At 34.5% G+C, this 24,143-nt stretch overlaps 1 long non-coding RNA gene across 1 annotated transcript in view; it reads right to left on the bottom strand.

The window, feature by feature from the left end:
- Positions 1-23,193, bottom strand: part of LOC124087290 (uncharacterized) — a 106,373-nt gene extending 83,180 nt beyond the window's left edge. Inside the window, exon 1 of the long non-coding RNA XR_006850027.2 lies at positions 5,883-23,193. This is a non-coding gene — a long non-coding RNA (uncharacterized LOC124087290). The remainder of the gene's footprint in view (positions 1-5,882) is intronic.
- Between the last annotated feature and the right edge of the window lie 950 nt (positions 23,194-24,143).

Raw genomic sequence — 24,143 nt, 5'->3', positions numbered from 1 at the left:
ATGACCCTGTCAATAACCCCTGGTTAATTGTGTATCAATTTACTTTAAAAAGATATACCATACATTATTCTATGTGAATATCAATATGATCTTTCCAGTTTTAGATGTCAGTATTTCTCAAGATTAATATAAAATATTCTACTTTCAACTTCCATAATCTTTAAATCTGCCTGCCTCCTTGTTAGCCTAAGAAAGTCTGCTGGCTATATGTCAAGGACAAAAGAAATAGTACTGTTTCTGCTCAAAAAGTATTAAACACTTATTTTTGGTGCATCATTACAAAAATAAAATTACTGCCAGGTGTCGGTGTGCACACCAGAAATCCCAACAATTTTGGAGGTTAAGGCATGAGGATTCCAAGTTTAATGCCAGCCTCAACAAATTAGTGAGGCCCTAGCAATTTAGACCCTGTCTCAAAAAATAAAAAGGACTGTGGATGTGGTTCAGTGGTAAAGTACACCTAGATTCAATCCCTGGTACCAAAATAAATAAATGATATTGAAACTGTTAATTTAAGAACATTTTGTTGAGGTATTATTGACATGCAAACAACTGTAAATATTTCTTGTATATCTTAATGAACTGAAAGAAAAATATACATTAATGAACCCATCATCACCATCAAGGCCATAATATGTCTATTGCTCCCAAAGTTTACTCCTGTCCCTTTTGTTATGGTTTTGTTTGTTTTTGTAAGAACATTAAACCTAAGTTCTGTTATCTGAACAGTTTTAAGGACATAATGCACAATTGTAAGTACAATCTTGTGTAGAAAATCTCCAAACTTTATTTTTTGATATAACTGAAATTCTATATCCATTAACCATCACCTAACCATTTCCTGTCCCCTCTTGCCACAGTTCATAACCTAGATGGACATTGGTGGACAATACATTAAGTAAAACAAGCCAGTCACAGGAATTCAAATACTGAATGATCTCACATACATATAGAAAATAAAATAGTCAAATTCATAGAAACACATAATAGTGGGAAGAGGGAGAGAGACCAGAACACACACACACACACACACACACACACACGCAAGCTCCCCATTTCTTGCCACATGATGTCCTGTGTTACCTTTTGACTCTGTCAAACAATTTGACATAAATGAAGGAAAATAAAACAGAAAAAAATAATGACTAATGAAAGAAAAAAAGTGGCCAAACCACAATTCAGTATCCAGTAGGGGCTGGGACTGTAGCTCAGTGGCAGAGTACTTGCTTAACACGTGTGAGGCAATGGGTTCGATCCTTAGCACCACATAAAAATAAAAAAAAATAAAGGCATTCTGTCGATCTACAACAAAAAAATTTTTTTTAAAGTTTCTTTTAAAAACAAAAACTGAATATTAAAAAAAAAACACAATGATGGTGATATGTCAGAGGGATACAAGAACCAAATAAAAGATGTTCCCATGGTCCAAGTGAGAACAATTTCAGTAACAAAATATAGCAAATTTAGACTACAACTCAAAATATAAAATAAGTACTTTTGTGTCCATACTGACAGAAAATGATTGAATAAATAGATGAATGGAAGAGAAAAAGCAAACTTTCCAAAAAGAATTTGAAATAGTTTGAAAGATAGTAGATACTATAACCTCAAAGGGGTGGAACATAACTCCACACCTCCACATTTCTATGAGGTCCTGACTAAGAGAAAACTTATAAGAAAGAGAAGAGGTTATAACCACAACCCTGATTACCACACTTAGTGCTGGAGTTGTAATTGACACTCATCATCCCCACTGTCCATTCATATTTTTCCTTCCCTTCACTATCACCTTGGTAAGTCTGGGTGCTTTGTCTAGAGGTGTGACCGAGCCTTCATTTCTGCAGAGTCTAATAACTGTCTTACAAATTTGGTAGGCTTATTCCTAAATAAATATATTAGGATTTTCATGCTATTACTATTATTTTTAATCTTTAGCCTTTTCTTTCTTTCTTATATGTAGTAATTCTATAAATTTTTACATTGCTTTTGCAATAATAAAAATAGTTAACCTTTATATAATACTTCCTATGTGCCAGGTATTATTCTAAATCCTTTAAATTAAATTAAGTCTAACAATAACTTGGTGGAGATCTATATAATTACCACTAGTCCTTTCTTAAATTAGAAAATGGCACTAAGAAATTAAACAATTTACTCAAAGCCATAAAATATATATGGTAAAGGTGAGATTTAAACCAAGGAAGTCTGGCTTTACGATTTTATTTTTATTTTCTTGTATGTGGATGCTATCTAGTACCTGTGTTCCAATGTTAAATAAAAGTGGCTAAAATAGACTTCCTTGTCTCATTTCAAATTTAGATTTGTTTTCATGTTTTCCTGGGAAATTCATTTCTATTCCTAGCTTGTTTAGAATTTGCTTTTAAATTATGAGTCTCTATTAATTTGAGGGTGGAGGCATGTTCAAAAATTACTTACTAAGGAACTATTCTAGGATAATATCAATGAACAAAACAGAAAATACTCTTGATGCATGCCAGCTATTTAATTTTTTTTTTTGGTATGTTAGCTATAAATTTATTAGGATAAGCAAGATCAATAATACAGTGTCAAATGAGGAAGGAAAGTTGGTGGGCCTCATTAGGAAGGTAGAAAAACTGGAAGGAGATGAAGAAGTGAACCACACAGATATGTGGGAGAAAAGAATCCTAGATAGACAGAACAGTTGGTACAAAGTTTCTGACTTGGAGGCAAAATCTGACTATACAAAGAATAAGAGTTAAAAAGGATGTGTGGAGTGGAGTGAGGGTGAGGTAGATTAGTTGGACATGAAGCAGAGAGGCAAATGTATGCCCTTACTGATATTTTCTGTTTGGTGAAACATCATTTTCCTTATTTCCTTTAGTTATTTCCTTTACCTTTTTAAGTATATTTAAGATAGTTGATGTAAAGTCTTGGTCTAGCAAACTTCACATTCACACTTCTTCAGGGGCAATTTCTGTTCATCTATCCTAATAATGGGTCATTGTTTCCCATTCTTCCCTCTTTTGTTGTTGTTGTTGTTGTTGTTGTTGTTGTTGAAGCTAGGCATTTGGAATCTTATAATATTAAAAAAAAAAAGAAAGAAAGAAAGAGAAACTCTACAGGTCTTTTCTGATTTGCTCAGATTTGGAGGCACTCCTTTAATGATTAGCCAACTATTTAAACTATCTTAGCCTTCAATTCCTGCTTTCCCTGAAGCTAAAGACCAACTAGCAGTGAAAGCCTAATGTTTTGCAGGCTCTTTTCTGAGCATGTATCATGCCTGGGACATGTGAATAGCTTTCTAAGTTCCCTGGTACACATACAAGGGGCTTTTCAAACCCCTTAGTTCTTGAAGTTCATAACTTCTCAGCTTTTCCTTTCCAAATATCCATGTGCCTATTATTTGCTTCAACTGATACTTTTTGCTTCAGGTAGCAATAGCTTATTCATTTTTATTTCAATATTTTCAGGGAATCTGCTCTCTGTAGCCATAGCTCTTTCTCTGCCCTGAGATTTCCAAGTTAGGCAAAACAAAAGCAAATTATGTCAATCCCTCAGAGAACCCACAGAGAAGATAAAACAGACAAATGTAATTTCTTAGGAACAAAGACTAGGTGTCCACTCTGGACTTGTGGGCTGTCATTTCAAGACTATCACTGCATTGCAGGGGTAAAGGGTTCAGGGTAAAACGTAACAAATTTCTTCCCCCCTATTTAGGTAGCTTTCTCCTGGTTAAAAGTTTATTTGGGGCTTACACTCTCAGAGATCTCAGTCCAGAGATAGCTTTCTCCTGGTAGCTTTCTCCGGCCCTAACACAAGACAGTATCCTTCTGGGACCAAAAAAGCCTTCAAACAGAAACGCACAGTATTTTTTCTTTTCTTTTTTTGGTTCATATTCTCTCAGGAAGAATAGTTCTTTTGATGTCTGTTGCCCAATGTTTGAAAACAACTATTTCTCATATATTTTGTGCTTCTTTCTTTCTTCTGCTGTTTCTTTTTCTTTTTTCTTTTCCCTTCTCTCCTTCCTTCCCTCTTTCATTCTAGCAGAAGGCAAGCCTAGTACCAAGTACAACAACATTTCAGAAGTGGAAGTTCCCTATCTCATTAAGTTATTTTCTTTATTTTTTCTTTTATGTATTACATTTATTGTTATCTTTTTGTAACCTGTTAGGTTAAATGCTTACCTTATGAATTTTGAGTACTTATTTTTATCTTCAATATACATCTGAGACTATGTGGTTCCTTTAATGTGCTATTTTAGCTACATTCATATGGCTTAATATATGGTATTTACAACATACTTCTGAATATGCTATGTCTTTTTTAAGTTCTTCTTAGTTGCACAGAGTATTTAGAAATATTATCTTTATCTTATTAATTTTTAATTAAATTATAGTCAGCATATATTTTCTATTTATCAGTTATTTTTAAATTTTGAGAATTAATTTATGACATGAATGGTCAATCTTGGTAAATATTCTATGAATGCTTGAGTTTTTATTTTGTATCATCCAATTTATCAAGTTTATCAGTTCTGTTCTATATCTTTATTAATTTTATGTGCTTAATTTGGCACTTATTTAGATATCTATGTTGAAATCTTACATCATGATGATTAACTTGTCCACTAATGTTTATAGTTAGGTCAATTTTTTTTTGTTATTCTGAGGCTTTGTTATTAAAAGTATAATGTTCAGAAGTAAATTAGATTCATGGAGGCCTGAACCTGTTGACATTATTTGTGTGTATGTAGATACATGATAGATAGATAGATAGATACATTTTGTCTTAATAGCACTTTTTTAAAAATGTATTTTATGATGACATAGTGACTCAAATATTTTTAAGTAGTGAAATACGACAACTTTAAGTTGTATTAACTTATTCCCACAGTATTTACCAGTTCAATTCTAACTAAAGTCTGATTAGGAGAGACTGCACTTGTTTTTCACTTAAGGATAAAGAAAAGAGTATTTTCCCATTGAAAAATATTATATTCCTACATGTCAGGCTTCTCTGTATCTTCCACCCTAGTGCTGGACCAAGAATATTTTATATAAGAAAGGAAAGAAATAGACACACACAGGTACACATAACAAAGCACTGAACAGGTATAAACACATAACAAAGCACTGTTTAAGTCAGTTTTTTTACTACTATGACTAAAAGACCTGACAAGAACAATTTTAAGGAGGAAAAGTTTATTTGGGGCTCACAGTTTCAGAGGTCTCACAGTTTCAGAGGCTTATTGCTGGGGGCTCAATGTAAGACAGAGTGTAGTAGAAGGAAGTGACTTACATGATGATCAGAAAGGAGGGAGGGAGGGAGGGAGGGAGAGGGAGAGAGAGAGAGAGAGAGAGAAAGAGAGAGAGAGAGAGAGAGACACGCTAAGGTCAGCTCACTAAAATATAGCCCCAAAGGCATGTCCCCAGGGACCCCCCCACCTCCTCTAGCCACACCCCAGCCTACTGTTACTCAGGGGATTAATTCACTGATTGGTTTAATACTCTTAAAACCCAATCATTTCACCTCTGAATATTCTTGCATTGTCTCTCAGGTGAGCTTTTGGGGGACACCTAATATCTGAACTATATAGCATACAAATCATTAAAAATATCTCAAAAAAAAGCAAGAAAGGATGCACTTGTATTTTGGTTATTAGAGAATACTTCACTTCCGTGGTCACATACTCAGCAGACTTTTATATACTACGTTGTATTCAGTAACCATATGTTGTTGTTTTTTTGCCATCTATCAGGCACTAAGCTACATATCATGTATGTCTATTTTCAATAAGTAGACACCACTTGGGCAGTGTTTTAGTTAGCTTTTATGTTGCTTTGACTTAAAGACTCAACTAGAACAACTATAGAGGAAGAAAAGTTTATTTGGGGACTCACAGTTTTCAAGGACTTAGTCCATAGAAGGCCAGCTCCATTCCTCCAGGCTTGAGGTGAGGCAGAACATCATGGCAGAAGAGTGTGGCAGAAGAAAGCAGCTCACATGATGATCAAAAGGCAGAGAGAGAGAGAGGACTTCATTTGCCAGATACAAATATATACCCCAAAACCACGCCCCGAATTACCAGATCCCCCCAGCCACACTCTACCACTTCAGTTACCACTCAGTTAATCCCTAACCAGGGTTAATTCACTGATTGCGTTAAGACTCTCACAACCAAATCATTTCTAATGGACTAATCATTTCTCCTCTGAACTTTCTTGCATTGTCTCACATGTGAACTTTTGGGAGATACCTCACATTCAGACCATAATAGGCAACTTGCTTCATTTTTCCTTTGCTCCAAATTCCTTATGTTTTAAAAGAAGACAGTAATGTCAGCTGGTCTTCTGAAATGCTTTTTAGTGTTATAAGTTTATGAGAGAAACACTCTTTTATGCATGTTCCTTGGGGATTAAAAAAAAAAAACACCCTACATTTAAAAATAAAAAAGCAATCATAGATTATGCTATTGTTCTAAAGTATGCATATCAATAAGGAGGAGAAAGTAAAGTTTCAATAATAACTCAAAAAAAAAAGAATTATGTGTACACACACAGAGACACAACATACATTATCATTTAAAAAATGTTTCCAAGTAATGAGAACACTGATAAAAGGGCAATTTAATAACTTCAGTAACTGATGGGTTCATTGCTAGGATTTTATTGATCTACTTGTCTACAAAAATAATCTCCTTTTGCACTACTCATCTATTTGTGCTTTGCTATATTTGCAAAATTTTTCTCCTTTGCTAAATTCTCTGTTTACCAGTAATTAAATGTTTTTTTTTCTACTTTCATTTTTGGATTTGTTCATGAAGTTCATAACAGAACTTATTTTATTGAATAGATTAATTACGGAACTATACTATATTTATTAAGTTTTAAAAAAAATTCTTCTGTATATCTTAAGATGCTTTGTAATTTTAAAAAGTTTGCTGTCCCCAAAGAGATTGCCCCTGCTGGGGATAGTCAATCTTTAGACAGGAAATAGCCCATCTTAAATAAGTCAACCAAGTTCAAGTTGATAGCCTGAATCGCCCCCTGAGCTATCACACACCAAACCATTATTTCTCTTGCCCATAGTCAGTTCAGGATCAGGCCAGGAAACTGTCAAATTCTTTGTTCTGACTTGCCTTGCCTTTCTCATAGGAATCCCAAAAGGCTATGGCCTAGACTATTGCTCTACTCTTGTCTTCTGCCTCATGACCAAAACCTGGTGCATCCCTGGTGGCCCTACTGACACACACTAGCCCTCTTCCTGGGACCTTTAAGTATTACAGACTTTTTCCCCAGATCTTTTATTATTTATTTATGATAGTGGAAGGCATTACAATTCTTATTATGTATAGAGAGCACAATTTTTCATATCTCTGGTTGTATACAAAGTATATTAACACCAATTATTGTCTTCATACTTGTACTTTGGATAATAATAATCACCACATTCCACCATCATTAATAACCCCATGCCCCCTCCCTTCCCCTCCAAGCCCTCTGCCCTAATCTAGAGTTTGTCTATTCCTCCCATGCTCCTGCTCTCTATCCCACAATGAATCAGCCTCCTTATTTTAAAAGAAAACATCTGGCATTTGGTTTTTTGGGATTGGCTAACTTCACTTAGCATTATCTTCTCTAACTCCATCCATTTACCTGCAAATGCCATGATTTTATTTTCTTTTATTGCTGAGTAATATTACATGGTGTATATATGCCACATTTTTTAATCCATTCATCTTTTGGTTCCACAGTTTAGCTATTGTGAATTGTGCTGCTATAAAGACTGATGTGGCTATGTCCCTGTAGTATGCTGTTTTTTAAGTATTTTGGGTATAGACAAAGGAGAGGGAAAGCTGGGTCAAATGGTGGTTCCATTTCCAATTTTCCAAGAAATCTCCATACTGTTTTCTATATTGGCTGAACAAATTTGCAGTCCCACCAGCAATGTATGAGTGTACCTTTTCCCCCACATCCTCGCCAACACTTATTATTGTCTGTATGCATAATAGCTGCCATTCTGACAGGAGTGAGATGAAATCTTAGAGTGGTTTCTTCTTAGCAAAAGAAACAATCTGTAAGATGAATAGGAAGCCTACATTTTGGGAGCAAATCTTTACCCCTCACACATCAGATGACTAATCTCTAGGGTATATAAAGAACTCAAAAAGCTAAACACCAAAAGAAAACAAATAACCCAATCAATAAATGGGCCAAGGACCTGAAGAGACATTTCTCAGAAAATGATGTACAATCACTCAACAAATACATGAAAACATGTTCATCATCACCAGCAATTAGAGAAATGCAAATCCCCAGATCTTGTTCTCATTTCTTCCCATAATCTTACACTGACCTTACAACACCACATTCAACATTTACTTTCCTACAACATATACAGTACAGGACATTTGACTTTGTAAATAAGCAGACTGAGATGCTTCAGACCTGTGGGTAGTTGCTCAGTAAAGGCTTATAAAAGACAACTTTCAAGGGCCACAGTTACTTAGAGATATTAACAAACTAGCTTTCAGCTCAAAAACAAAGAAAATAGGAAATAAAATCAGAATATTGTTTTTAGGACTGCTAACAGGTATTACTTAGTGGAAAAGGAATTGAGCTTAAAATATTGAATGTTCTATAACTCTACATTGCTTATATATGTTTAACAATAGAATAAGACAAAGAGTACTAATTTAGGACAGGAAAGATTATAAAAGGAAATCTTAGTGCATGAAGTGCTATATCAATAAATGAAATAAATTGATCCATTCCACCATACAGCTTTTTCTCCAAGTACTCTGCAAGTACACACATGTCTAGTTTCCTAGGTCTTTTATAACAATTACAAGTGCCTTTCATCCTGAATTTTTCCAAAGCAGAACTGGATAATAAAAGCCTTTTTTCAGCAAATAGTAGTAGTAGTATACTAGTAGGCAAAAGTCCCAACACAGTTAAGATGAGAAGTGTTTACAGACACATAAACTATGCACATGTGGCTCTGATGGGATTGTGTCTACTAGCGATATTTACCATAGTCAGTGCTGATTAGAAAAAATCCAACTCTGGGAATCTTCAGCCAATGGGAAGGACTAACTATTAAGGAATAAAATCATGCACTAGAGATATAAATCTCCAAATCTGAAGCATTGCCCTCAGCGGGACTGGGAGAGGTTATGCTTATTCATTCATATATTTGGTAAATATTATTTTGAATTTTTATATGCAGGCACAATTCTCTGTGGTGGAAATAGAGCAGTCAAGTGAAAAACTTTATCACCTTTGTGGTACTGATATTGTAACAGAGGGACATGGAAATCAATCAGCAAATATTTTTAATAATGTTATTACTTCAGAGAGTCTTAAATGTTATAAAGAATATAAATCAGAAATTGCAGATTAAAGGTAATTTATTGGGGAATGGGGAAGAAAGCTGAATAAGATAGGGTCCTTATATAATGCAAATTTCAGAAAAGACATCTGAACTAAGATGAGACAGAACTGTGAGAAAGACAGTCCCATGAAAATAAGGACAGGATTCAGTGCCAGTGAGACACTAGCAAGGTAAGAATGGGCTCAAAACCATGTTCCTTGCCCAGTAGTTGAGATCTGGAGTATCAACAATGATAATCTGTGGCAGGGAGGAGTGGAAAAGGCACAGTTAAGAAGGGAAAAACATAGCAGAACAGTTCAGCATTCATTCATCCCTCAGTATCTGTGGAGAATGGACTATGCCCTCCACCATACCAAAATCTGCACAAGCCCAATCCCTTTATGTAAAATTATAAAATGGCATACATTATTGTATAAATCTGTGCATATCATCCTAATATATTAATTCACCTCTAGATTAAATTTAATATTTAATATAATGTAAATGATATATAAGTAGCTGTTATACTGTGTTGTTTAGGGGATAATAACAAATAAAAGTCTGTATATGTTAAGCAGAGATGCAGTTTTTTTTTCCCTAACATTTTTTGAACTGTAATTGGCAGGGAAAAAGTAACAGGAAAAAGGAGATAGTATATCCTAAGGAACAAAGGGTCTGAACTAGTAGGTTGAGGGGCTTTATAAAATCTCTGTGTGAAGACAAGAAGACAAAGTTAAATCAGAGACTGCCAGAAGCAAGATGATAATTCTAAAATTGATGTATGTTTTATTTAGACAGTTTGGAAAAGATGCATCTCTTCCTTTATCAGGGAAAAGATCTCTCTTACCCACTTTTTCTCTATTTTTGATGTGGTCTCCTGTTTACTCCTCAAATATATTTCTACAGAATACTTGCTTATTAAATGCCTGCAGAGGTTACTCATGAAGTGGAAGATGTTTAGGTAAGAACTATATGGAGTTCAGTCACAGGTCATTTGAAAAGGATAAATATATTGAGGAGAGAGGAACTGTAGCATGCAACACACAAACAATGTAAAGCAGAGGCAATTCTGAATACCTGATGGTTATTTTGAATTACTCCATCTGATCATAAGTATCTCCAGAAATCTTTGTGAAAGTGTAACCTTTACCTGGGTTTCATTTTTAATTAAAGTTTGTATCTTTTCCAGATCTTATCAGTGAAGGAAGAAAGAGCAGTCACACAACTGGTAAGAGCCAACGTATATAGCATACCAGGCTCAAAATTAATGGTGGCAAAGATAATTAACAGATAATGTCAATGCAATGAAGTGTTGTCACAAGATAATGGTCTCCTGCTGCTATATAAATGTTGAAGTTAAGCCCATTTTTCAAAAACAAATGTCAAAGTTGAGACAGGAATTTTTATCCCACAAAATAATAACCTTTACACAATGCTCTATTATAATAATGTATTCCTAAAACATTATACCTTGCTCTAAGAAAATGCTAGAAAAGGTAATCCTTTTATAATAGTGATGCTATAATTGTGTCATTTATTATTTGTTATAATAGCTAATGTTATGATTATTTGACTCAATCAGAATCTGGCTGCTTTATTTTTAAAAATTTAGAAATGTTTATTTTAGTTTACTTTTCAGTACATCTAGTTATTCTCTTACTATTTGTATAGGAACTTTTTATAAGCTCTTCTTGAAAACACAGATTAGCACCTGAGAGTCCAAATGGCAGATTATGCCCTTCATTATCAATAAGCATGTCTTATTAATAATATTATTAAATTACTTATTATATTTCAGTCTAATACCTTCAATTGAACATTATAGTTTAATATGCCAATTTAAAAATTAACTAACGTTTTTCTTTCTAAGGAATATATCTTTCTAAACCCCCAAGTAATTGGAGGTAATATCACAAACCAAGATGACAACCAAGTAATCACATTAATAAATATTGGAGGCTATTATCACAGTTAGAAACTTTTATGTAACCTATTTTATCTCAAATCACTTTATGAGAATAATTTTGTGCCAATTATCAATTTATTGTCTTTCAGCTTAAAATCTTCTTTTACTTCCTGCTATGCAATAATGGAGGCAGGCCTTGTAAATATTTCTTTGCCAGCTGGCATGATGCTAAGTTTGTAATGCAGAGTTCTTGGATGACCGAAAAGAAAGAAATACCCATCTTCTTGTCTTCTTTTGGTAAACTCCTGCTGTGTGCAGCTGCCAACAGACTTCTTCATGGGCAGCTTCTCTCAGAAGGCAGCTTCCTAGCACACAATCCTGGTGGGAAGCTTCCCAATGCATCACCTTTGTAGAAGATCATCAGCGAACTCCAGTGTAGTACTATAGAAAATGTCTCCACGATCCTATGGGCCACTGCCATACCCTCTCCAACAAGATCTGGGTCTCAACCCTAGAAGTGAGTTCTTCTATAGTTTGTTCCTTCCCTGTGCTTTGCCTCAGACATTAAGATCTTGTGTACTTCTGTTCTTCTTGTATTCTAAAGAATTTTTTTTTTTTTTTGCAATAGTAGGTAGTTGATCATGTTATAGTTAGGGTTGGGTCTAAAATATTCCCTAAAGTCTTTTGTGTTGAAAGTTTGACCCCCAATGCAACAATGTTCAGAGGTAGGGCACTAATTAAACTCATCATGGCTTAATCCATTGATAGCTGAATCAGTGGAATACTGTGGAAACTGTAGGTGGTGAGATATGGTTGGAAGAAGTGCATCACTGGGGACATGTCCTAGAAAGGTATTTCTTGTCCCCAACCCTTTCTTCCCTCTCACCTTCACTCACCCTCTTTCTTGCATTCTGTTCCCTGCTGACATGACCTGAACAGCTTTCCTTTGCCATGCCATTCTGCCATGATGTCTTGCCTTCCCTCAAGCCCAAAGCAATGGAGTAAGTCAACCATAAACTGAAACTTACAAAACCATGCACCAAAATAAATCTTTCCCCCTTTGAGATATTTATCAGGCATTTTTGTCTCAGTTACAAAATCATTCATCAGTTTTTAAATAATTCATTTTAAAGTGTATAATGTAAGGGCTATGGATGGAACTCAGTAGTAGAGCACTCACCTAACATGCTCAAAGCCCTGGGATTGATTCCCAGAATGAAAAAAAAAAAAAGATATTAAGTTTATATTAAGTAGTTACATCTCATTACCAAGGAAACAAAGAAAGTGTGTAATTCAGTACATTTAATACATTCACAGTGTTGCATAACAACCACCTAGTTCTATATAGTTCTAAGACATTTTCATTACCCCTAAAGAGAACCCCATAGTCATTAAGTGATCATTCCTTCATCTCCCCTTTGTCCTAGCCTCTTGCAAATAAAAATCTACTTTATAATTTCACATGTTTATTTATGCTATTTATTTAAAAATAAGTAGTGCCACATAATATGTGAAATTTTTTGTTCTTTTTTCACATAGCACTATGGGTTAGTTTTCAATGTGTATCTACTTTGAAGTCTGCATCAATACTTCATTCTGTTCTAAGCTGTGTAACTTTCTATTCTATGTCTTATACCATATTTGTCTATTCATTCACTGAATGACATTAGGGTTGTGTGCACTTTTTAGCTATTGCAAACAGTGATACCATGAATATTCATGACCAAATATTTATTTGAGTACCTATTTTCAATTCTTTGGGAAATGTAACCAGAAGTGAGTTTGCTGGATCATATGTTTACCTTTCTGAGGTATCACAAACTGTTTTCCATAGTGGCTGTACTATTTTATATTCCAATCAGCAATGTACAAGAATTCAAAATTCTTCACATTTTTATTATTAGTTATTTTCCTGTTTCTTTTTTGATAGCCATACTAGACGATGTGAAGTAGTATCTTATCATGGTTTGGGTTTGCATTTCCTTGATGACTAAGGCTGTTGACCATCTTATCATGTGTTCAACACTGTAAGCACATTGGCCATTTCTGTATCTTCTCCAGAGAAGACTATTCAAATCACTTGCCCATTTTTAATTTGAGTTGTGTGTCATTTTGCATTGAGTTATAATATTTCTTTATGTATCCTGAATAATAAATCTTTATAAGATATAGAGTTTACAAATATTTTCCCCATTGTATATATTCCTTTTTATTTTCTTGATAATGTTATTTGATGGGGAAAAGTTTAAAATTTTTATGTCATCGGATTTGTTTAATTTTTCTTTTATACTTTTGTGTCTTATTAAAAAGAATCAATTGCCAAATTCAACATCATGACAATTTACCCTCATGTTTTCATTTAAGGGTTTTATACTTTTGGCCCTTATAGATAGGTCACTAACCCATTTGGAGGAAATTTTTGTATAATGTGAGGTAATCACTGTCTTTATTCCTTGCGTCAGAATCAGTAGTTGAAAGGAATATTTTTACTGAAGAATTGACTGGATCAGGAGGGCTCTAAACTCATCAGTGGATTAATCCATTGAGAGTTGAATTAATAATTGACACCCTTGTCAAAAATCCATTGGGTAGAGATATATGGGTTTATTTCTGGATTCTTAATTAAATTACATCTGTCCATATGTCTGTAATTAGAACCATAGCCCAGTGATAAGCATTGAAACCAGAAAATGTGAGGGCTTCCACTTTTATATTTTTATTTTGGTTTGAATATTCAGGAAATCTCCCAATTCCATATGAATTTGAAGATTGATATTTCTCAATTCTGCAAAAAATAATATGATAGAATTTTGATGGAGACTGCATTAAATTTATAGAACACTTTGGGTAGTATTGCCTTCTTAATAATATTAAGTCTTTCAATGCACATAAACCCAAATTAGAAAAGAGGTAAATTGTATTCACACATACCCACTGCGCCACATTCCCAGATCTTTTATTTCTTATTTTGAGACAGGCCTTCACTAAGTTGCCTTGCTGAATTGCTGAAGCTGGCTTTGAACTTTAAATCCTCCTGCCTCAGCCTCCCAAGCCATTAGGATTATAAGTGTGCACCACTGCATGCAGGTTCTTTCCTTTTATTCATGTGTTTTATTACATTGTTTTCTTACTTCAAATCACCCTTTGAATTCCTGGGGAAAATCCCATATGGTCATACTATATAATTCTTTTAATGTGCTGTTGGAGTTGGCTTACTAATACTTTGTTGATTTTTGCAAATTCATTCATAAAGGATATTGATCTATACTTTTCTTTGACTGTGATGTTACAAATTGAGTTACTTGTGATAGTTCTACTCAGATTTCTTATTGTCTTTTCAGTAAGACTTGATTACTTGTGTGTTTCTAGGAATTTGTGCATTTTATTTACTTTATCTATGCAATTGCTTTTTTCATTCTCTTATTTCATTCTCATAAAATACTTTTAATATCCATAAGGTCATTAATTATATAATTCATTTCTGATTTAGATACTTGCATGTCTTCTGGTATTTATTTTTCTTAGTCAAATTTGTTGATATTATTTCAGAGTCAATTTTGATTTCATTGATTTTTCTCTAATGTTTTCATATCTCCATTATACTATTTCTTTATCCTTCGGTTAAATTCTGGTTTAGTTATTATTTTTTTCTAATTCCTTATGGAATAAAGTTGGCTTCTAATCTTATTATTTTTTAAATTTACTCAAAATACAAGTTTCCTACCAATCATTGCTTAACCTGCCTCCCATATGTTCCGGTATCTTGTTTGTTTTCATTAATCTCTGAACACACTCTAATTTCTATCATGGATTTCTTCTTTGACTCATTGCTTATTTAAGGGTGTGTCATTTAATTCCCATACATTTGTGAATTCCATATCCCCTTTTTCTGTTCATTAATTTCTAGCTTTACTCATTTGAGAAGATGCTTTGTATAATTTTTATCACTTTAAATTTAATAAGATATGCTTTGTGACTTAATAAGTGGTCTATCTTAAAGAACATTATGTGCACTCTGGAGGAATATGTGTTCTGATGTTAGGTAGAATTTTCTATAGACATATTTGGTCTAGATGTTTTATAGTGTTCTTTGAGTCCTTATTTCCTTTTATTTCCTTATCATACCTTTCTCTAGATGTTTTATGCATTATTAAAGGTGGAATAAATTTTCAACTATTATTTTAGAACTATTTCTCCTTTCAATGTGTCAATGTTTGCTTCAAATGTAACATTAAGGCTCTGTTGTTTCATCAGCCTAGGCTTATCATTTTTATATCTTTTGATGAATTAACAGTTTCATTGATATATAATACCCTTCTTTGTCTCTTTTACCAATTTCTGACTTAAGCAGTATATTACTGACTTATAACCATCCCTCTTTTTCTATTTTGTTTTTATTAGTGAATGATAGTTATATAAAATTGTTGAATTCATCTTGACATAATCACACATGCATAGAATTTAATTTACTCCATTTCAGTTCTCAGTGTCCCCCTTTTCCGTCCCCTCTGCACTTCACTTATTATTCTTCCTCTAATCTACTAGTCAACTTTCCAATCATATTTATTTTTAATTGGTACTTTATTGATTTAAATAAAGGTGGAATTCACTGTGGTGTATTTATACACACACAGAGTACTTCTGTCAAAATCATTCTGTATTTCCTCCCCTTTCTCTCCATTTCCTTTAACCCACTGGTCTTCTGTCTTTATGATAGCTGAACTACCTGGCCTTTTTTCCCTTACTTTGCTCTACCTTCTGCATATGAGATAAAACATGTGACCCTTGATTTCCTGAGTCCGGCTTATTTCACTTAGCCTATGTTCTCCAGTTCTACCTATTTACCAGAAAATACCATAATTTCATTCTTCTTTATGGCTCAGTAAAGCTCCATTGTGCACATATACCACATTTTTTTAATCTATACATCAATGTGCATGGATTACATCTATGTGTGGTTCCATAGATATAAATATTGATGTGGCTATATCACTATAGTATGTTAATTTTAGTTCTTCTGAATAAATAGCAAGGAGTGGGATAGTTGGGTCACACAGTGGTTCCATTCCTAGGTTTTTGAGGAATCTTCATATAGCTTTCTAGAGTGGTTGTACTAATTTGCAGTCCCACCAACAATATATAAGTGTATCTTTTTCTCCAAATCTTTGCCAATACTTTTTACCATATTCTTCCATTCTTACTGGACTAAGATGAAGTCTTATAGTAATTTTAATTTGCATTTCTCTAATTGCTAGAAACTTTGAACTTTTTTTTCATATATTTGTTGGCTATTTGTGTTCTTGAAAAATTTCTGTTTAGTTTGTTTAGTTCTTTTGCCATTTGTTGATTGGGCTATCTGCTTTTGTTTTTTGTTTTTGTTTTTGTATTTATTTATTTATTTATTATTGTTGTTATTTTGATGTTAAGCTTTTTGAGCTTTTCATGTATTACGAATATTAATCCCATGTCAGAGAAGTAGCTATCAAAGATTTTCTCACATTGTGTAGGTTCTCTCTGACATTTGAAGCTTTTCAGTTTGATGCCATTCTGCTTATTGATTCTTTGAATTATTTCTTGAGTTTTCAAGTCTTGTTAAGGAAGTCTCTACCTGTGCCAATATGTTGGAGTGTTGATCCTATAGTTTCTTCTAGCAATTTCAAAAATCTTGTCTAAGTCTTAAGTCTTTGATCCACATTGACTTTTGTGCAGGGTAAGAGATAGGGATCTAGTTTCATTCATCCACATATGGATATCCATTTTTTCACCACCATTCATTTAAAAGGCTATTGAAAATTAATTTACTGTATATTTTTGGCACTTTAGTCAAGTATCAAATTACTGTATCTATGTGGATTTGTCTCTGTGTCTTTTATTCTATTCCACTAGTCTTCATATCTGATTCTTATGTTAATGTCATGCTGTTTTTGTTACTATAACTCTGAAGTATAATTTGAGATCAAATACTGTGATGCTTCCAGTACCACTCCTCTTGCTCAAGATTTTTGTTCTAGTCAACTTTTTTTTTTACACTTTGACCAAAATTCCCAACAAGAACAATTTTAGAGGAGTAAATGTTTATTTGGGGTGTCACAGTTTCAGAGGTGTCAGTTCAGAGATTACCAACTTCATTGCTCTGGGCTAAAGGAGAGGCAGAACACCATGGTTGCAAGATGTGGTGGATGAAAGCAGTTGGAATATGGCACCCTCAGAGGAGACAGAAAGGACTGTCCTTTCCATTAATAAAATAAACTGAAAGGCACACCTGAATAACCCACTTCCGTCATTCACACTCTACCTGCCTACAGTCACCACTCAGTTAATCCCATCAGGGGTTTAATTCACAGATTGTGTTAAGGCTCTAAACCTTGAGCTGTCTCACACATGAACTTTTGGGGGACACTTCACATCTAAACCATAACAATTGCATTAACAATTCTGAGTCTTTATTCTTCTAAATGAATTTTAGTACTGTTTTTTTCCCAGTTCTGTGAAGAATGTCCTCAGTATTTTGATGGGCTTTGCATTGAAACTGTATATTGTTTTTGGTAATATGGCCAGTTTGACAATGTCAACTCTGCTTATCCCAGAAGATTGGACATCTTTCTGTCTTCTGAGGTCTTCAATTTCTTTCTTCAGTGTTCTATATTTTTCATTGTAGAGGTCTTTCACCTCCTTGGTTAGATTAATTCCCATGCATTTTATTTATTTGTTTGTTTGTTTTTTAGTTTATCATGAATGGGAGAGTTTTCCTGATTTCTTTCTCAGCAGATCACTATTAGAGTATAGGAAATCTACTTATTTGTGAATATTGATCTTGCATCCTGCTAATTTTCTGAATTCATTTATCAGCCCTAGAGATCTTCTGGTGGAGTTTTTTGGGTCTTCTAGTTATGGGATTATGTCACCAGCAAACAGAGATAATTTCATTTCTTTTCCTATTTGTATCCTTTTAATTTCCTTCTCTTGACCAATAACTCTGGATAGCATTTCAAGGGTTATTTTGGATAGGACTGGTGATAATGGACACAGTTGTGCTGTTCTTAATTTTAGAATGCCTTCAGTATGATCCTGGCTTTAGGTTTATCATATATAGCCTTTATGTTGAGGTAAGCTCCTTCTATGCTAGACATTCTAACATTTTAACATAAATGGGTACTAAATTTTATCAAAGATCTTTTCAGTATCTATTGAGATAATAGGATGATTATTGTTCTTAATTCTATTTATACTGTGAATGACATTTATTGATTTGCATATGTTGAACCACACTTGCATCTCTGGGATGAAACATACTTAATCATGGTATACTATCTTTTTGATATGCTTTTGGATCAATTTGCTAATATTTGATTAAGTATCTTTATAGTTATGTTCATAAGGGAAATTGGGCTGTAGTTTTTTTTTTTTCCCTTTGATGTGTCTTTGTCTGGTTTTGATGATTTCACAGAATGTATTTGGGGGCGATCCCTCCTTTTCAATTTCATGGAATAATTTGAGAAAGACCGATGTTTGTTCTTCTATAAAGTTCTGATAGAACTCAATTGAGACTCCATCTGGCCTGGGGTTTTTCTTTATTGGAAGAGTTTTAATTGCTGTTTCATTTTCATTGCTTGATATTGATCTGTTTAGGTCTTCTTTATCTTCCTGGTTCAATCTGGGCAAGTAACATGTGTCTAAAAAATTGTCAATTTCTTCTAGATTTTACAGTTTATGGAGTACAAATTCTCAAAATAGTTTCTGATGAGCCTCTGGATTTCAAAAATGTTTGTGATATATCTTTTTCATCTTTAATTTTGTTTATTTGTATCTTCTCAAAGAACCGTTGGTCCTTTTTTATAGGATCCTTTATATTCCTTGATCATTTATATTATTTTTATCTCAATTTCATTAATTTCAGCTCTGATCATAATTATTTCCTATCATCTACTGTGTAGGGCATTTGGCTTTTCTTCTTCTTCTAAGTCCTTGAGGTGAAGCCCTAGGTAACTTATTTGGGATCATTATTTTTAATATGGACACTCATTGCTATAAACTTTCCTCTTATAACTGACTTTATACTGTCCCAGAGAGTTTGATATGTTGTATCTATGTTCTCCTTTGTTTCTAAAAGTTTGTTGATTTTCTCCTTTCTTCTGCGACCCATTCATCTTTTAAAACAGTATTGTTAGATCTTTGTTTTTCTGTGGTTTCTATATTTTTCCTGCTATTTATTCCTAGTTTCATTCCATTATGATCCAATAGGCTGCATGGGGGTATATCATCTGTTTGGTATTTGTTAAGATTTACATTGTGACACAGAATATGGTCTATTTTGAAAAGGTTCCATGAGCTGCTGAGAAGAAAGTAAATTTAGCTTTTTTGGGGGGTGATATATTGTGTACATGTCTGTTAAGTCAATTTGATTTAAAGAATTATTTAGGTTGAAAATATCTGTATTGATTTTGTATTAATGATCTATTTGTGATAAGGGTGTGTTGAAATCACCCAGCATAGTTTATTGGGGTATATTTGGGATTTTATGTCAGGAACTGTTTTTAATATAATTCATTGCACTGACATTTGGAGCATAAATATTTGCTATAATTTTATCTAATTTTAGATTATTCCCTTTGTCAGTATGTACCGACTTTTATCTGTTGTGATTAATATTTGCTTAAAATCTGATGTGTCAGACATAAGAAAAGCTATTCCTGCTTGTATTTGGACTCTGTTTGCATGGAATATTTCTTTCCATCTTTTTACTTTCAGCCTATGAGTGTCTTTGCCTATGAGAAGAGTCTTTGGCAAACAGCATAATGTTGCAACTTTTTTTGTAAACACATTCTGCCCATTTCTGTCTCTTAATTAGGGAGTTGAAACCATTTACACTCAGTGTTATTATGGATAGATTTTTTTTTTATTTCTTGCCATTTTTGTTTGCTATATTTAATATGGTCTTGATTTTCATTCCATTAGTGGCTCTTCTAGTAAGCTTCAACCATTTGGGAACGTTGGGGTTTGTGAATTCTTCTGTGTGTAATATATCTAAGTATTCTTTGTAGTCCTGGCTTAGTAGTCATGAATTCTTTAGTTTATCCTTATGATGGAAAGTTTTTATCTCTTCATCAATTCTGAAACATAGCTTTACTAGATATCACAATGTTGGTTGGCAATTGTTTTGTTTTAGAGCTTGGAATATCTCATTCCAGGCACTCCTTGATTTTAGTGTCTGAATTTAAAGTCAGAAGTGATGCTTATTGGGCTGCCTCTAAATGTGACCTGATGGTTTTTCTCTTGCAACTTTTAATATTCTTTCCTTATTTTCTATGTTAGTCATTTTGATTCTGATGTGTCTTGAAGAGATTCTGTTTCCATCTCATCTATTTCAAACTCTATATGTTCCTGTATGTGAATGTCTATCTCATTTTTGAGGTGAGGGAAATTTTCTGCCACTGTCTCACTGAAGAGGTTCTTAATGCCTTTGACTTTTATCTCCATGTTCTGTTCTATATCAGTTACAATCATATTTGGACTCTTGATGTTTTCCCAGAGTTCTCATATATTTCGATCATAGTCTTTCAATTTTTTTCATTTGTTGCATAGTGAGTATTCCAGTTCATATACCCTGTCTACAAAGCCTGAAGTTCTATTTTCTAGGTAACCTTTCTGCTGGTGATGCTTTTCTTAATTAATTGTGTCTTTCCTTTTCAGGAGTTCTTATTGGTTTCTTTTCAATCTATTTCTTTATTGAAATGAACTTTCTCCTCCTGTATTTGCTCTCTTAATTTATTCCTTAGGTCTTCTTTTAGTTCACTGAACATTTAAATATTCATTTTTTAATAGTTTGTCTCTGCAATTTCATTCACCTCCATATCCACAGATTCATTTATTGGGAAACTGTGAATTTAGGGGCAAAATTTATTTGCCCGCTTCCTCATGTTTTCAGAGATCTTGGGCTTGCACATAGGCATATAAGTTGAGATGGATTCTTCTTCCTCTTTTATATATGTGTCCTTTGGTGTATAATTATCTTTTTTTCTCTAGGTACTTCTCTTTGATTTTTCTGTAAATGTGCAGAAGTGGAATCTGAGGTCCTCCCTTTAGCTAACTCCCACTTGGAGCCTAGTTATTGGTTTGGGGTTTTTCTCTTCTCTATTTTATGTTAAAGTATTATTGGGGCTCTAGTGGGACAAGTTCATATGTGGAGTGAGGGTCATTGTTACTTGGCTGAGTTGTGAGTGTTGCTCAGAAGCAGCATCCCCACTCTGTGAATTTGAAATTTCTTACTTCCCAGCCCCTCTCAGAGAAAGGGGGAACAAGGAGTAGCATTAATATAGCAACTAATGCACATCCTTAAAATAAATATTTGGTGTCTATTTTGACATCTATAACACTAATTGCTATGTGTAAACTAATTGGTGGGGTCACATTCAATACCAGCACTAATAATATGCAATCATGAACTAGATCAGATATTAACCAACAGGTGTCTGTTATGTTGTACACAATCACAACATGAATGGGGTATAGATTATATAATTATCTCATATAGTGGAATTACATTTCCTTAAGTGATAAAAAAATATTGCAGGAAGGCAAGAGAAAGTTTGAAATATCTAAAAAGATAACAGAAGAGAAGCAGGAGTTAGCAGAAGATGGCTAAAAAGAGAGAGGAGGAAGAAATAACTAAAAGTAATTTTAAAAGAGTGAAAGAGGGAAGAGGAAAATTTGGTTATTAGTGGGGGAAGAGAGTGAAGAAGGGGAAATAAGAGAAACAAAAACCAATATATGAACAAACAAATATAAATATTATAACAAACCAACTCATGCAAAATTTTACCTCACCAAAGTCAAACCAAGGCCACGGCTAAATGATAAATGCATGAAGAAGACAGAAATCAAAATGAAAGAAAATTATATGAATATGTTATGTATAAAATAGACACCACATACATTCAAACCTCTCCATGCCAGTGAGAAGACTCACACATAAACACATATCCCAACACACATAATTATGCAAAACGAAAAAATGTACAATAAAAAAATGAACAAAATTTAAACTTAAAAAAGAGGGAAAAGTGGGGAGAAATAGGACAAATATAACCATCTCTCTTTGTTTACTATTTACATATGAAAATATATTTTCATATTCAAACTAATTTTGTTTCTTTAAATCCCCAATGCTTCAGGTGTCCTCTTTCCCACAGCTTTTCCCAGTGAGGCTCATACCAAAGCTCTCATGGGTTGCAGTCATATGCTGGTGGCTCTACAATTCTACAGTATCAGAGGTGAACCTACTCACGTGGGTTCACTAAATATTGACTGTCCTAATTTAGTGGGGTCTCCTTCTGAGCTTCTCAGAACGATGTCAGTGTAAGCCCAGAGCTCCAGGCCCCAGTATCAGAGTAGGTCCCCCAACTACTCACCCACACAGGACTTGATTACTGGGCACCCAAGTGGGACCTTCAGCACCCACACAGAACGTTTGGTTACCCACCTGAACAGAAATCACCGATGCCACTCCCATGCAAGACACCTGGCAGCTTCCCACACACAGGAATTCTGGCAGCCACTCCTGTGTGGACCCTCATCTACCAACGTGGGGCTCCTCCCAGTCACTGCCATGTTGGGACTCTGCAGCAGTGGAGATAGTCCCCTGTGCACAGTAGCCTGCCTGCACCCAAGAACTTCATACAGGCTCTGAAGTCAGCTGACAGTCACACATTGCACACCACAGAGCTCATCTCTGAACTCATCCTCCAATGCCATTGATCGGTTCCCCCCATCTGACCTGATACTCCACCACTGAAAGCTGGCGCCTCCATCTTGGGTCACCTTCATCACCATCTTCAGTGGGGGGCTGCATGGGCTCTCTCTCGTCCAGTGAGAAGGTCCATGGAACAGGATGGAGGAGAATGTGGCTGCAGAGTCGCTATTCAAGACCTCCAGAGATCAAGCAGGAAGCAGGTCTGATTTTATTGCACAGTTACCATGTATATATAATCCCAGGCAGTAGCTAAGCAGATTATAGGCAGCCACCAATACACTTTCTTGCTTAATGTCCTTGAAGCAACAAATCGAGGAGTGGGCCATGGAGCAAGTGCCAGGACTGCAACATATGGCCTCACATCTAGGACTGTGCCTAAGGGGTAAGTGGTCTGCTGCTCATGAGCCCATAACATATGCCATGTATGAAGTTCTCTATGTACTCGTCCCCTCCCAATTTGGAACTCTGGCTGGCCAGGTACCCAATGTCTAACTCCACCCTCTCCTCAACAGTCACTACCCTCGCACAGTGACACCCTGGTTACCTTCACCATCCTGATGGCAAAGATACCAGCTAACAACAGAAGATCCCACCTATTGGATGAGAAGGGAAACAGTAAAGATACAAATCTCTAACCAAAACAAGCCCTATGTTTTCCTTCAAGATTTTCTTCCCTCTCCCTCTTTTTTCTCCCACTCTCACATCCCCAACATTTGTGAAACCATGTACTTTTCATTAATTAGGATTTTGAGGACTGGGATGTCTGAATAGTATATTATAGTTATGTTGTATATTCTTTTTCCCCCAATTTCTACTATTTCAACATTTTTTATTTTTCTTATTATAAATGTGTTTGTTTTATGTACTCTACTGTCTTCCCACAAACTTATCTACCCAAAATTACTTCCTCTCCCTTCTCCTGCTACTAATCTTCCTCTTTAGATTTCTCTTTCACACTTCCTAAGATATAACAACTCTATATACTCACCTCCTACTCCTCAGCATATCATCCCACTCCTCACCCCTGGTTCTTTGTCCACATTCATAAACTATAAACCCTTTTACAAACCAACTGAGTATATTTTAGATAATAATTGAATTCACCATTTCTGTACATGGTGACCAACTGTAAAT

Source organism: Marmota monax, unplaced genomic scaffold, assembly GCF_021218885.2.
Source record: "Marmota monax isolate L192 unplaced genomic scaffold, Marmota_monax_Labrador192_F-V1.1 WCK01_AAM20220418_F8-fsc00012, whole genome shotgun sequence".
NCBI lineage: Eukaryota > Metazoa > Chordata > Mammalia > Rodentia > Sciuridae > Marmota > Marmota monax.
The sequence above is the reverse complement of the archived record's forward strand: the minus strand, read 5'-3'. Positions and strand labels throughout refer to the sequence as shown.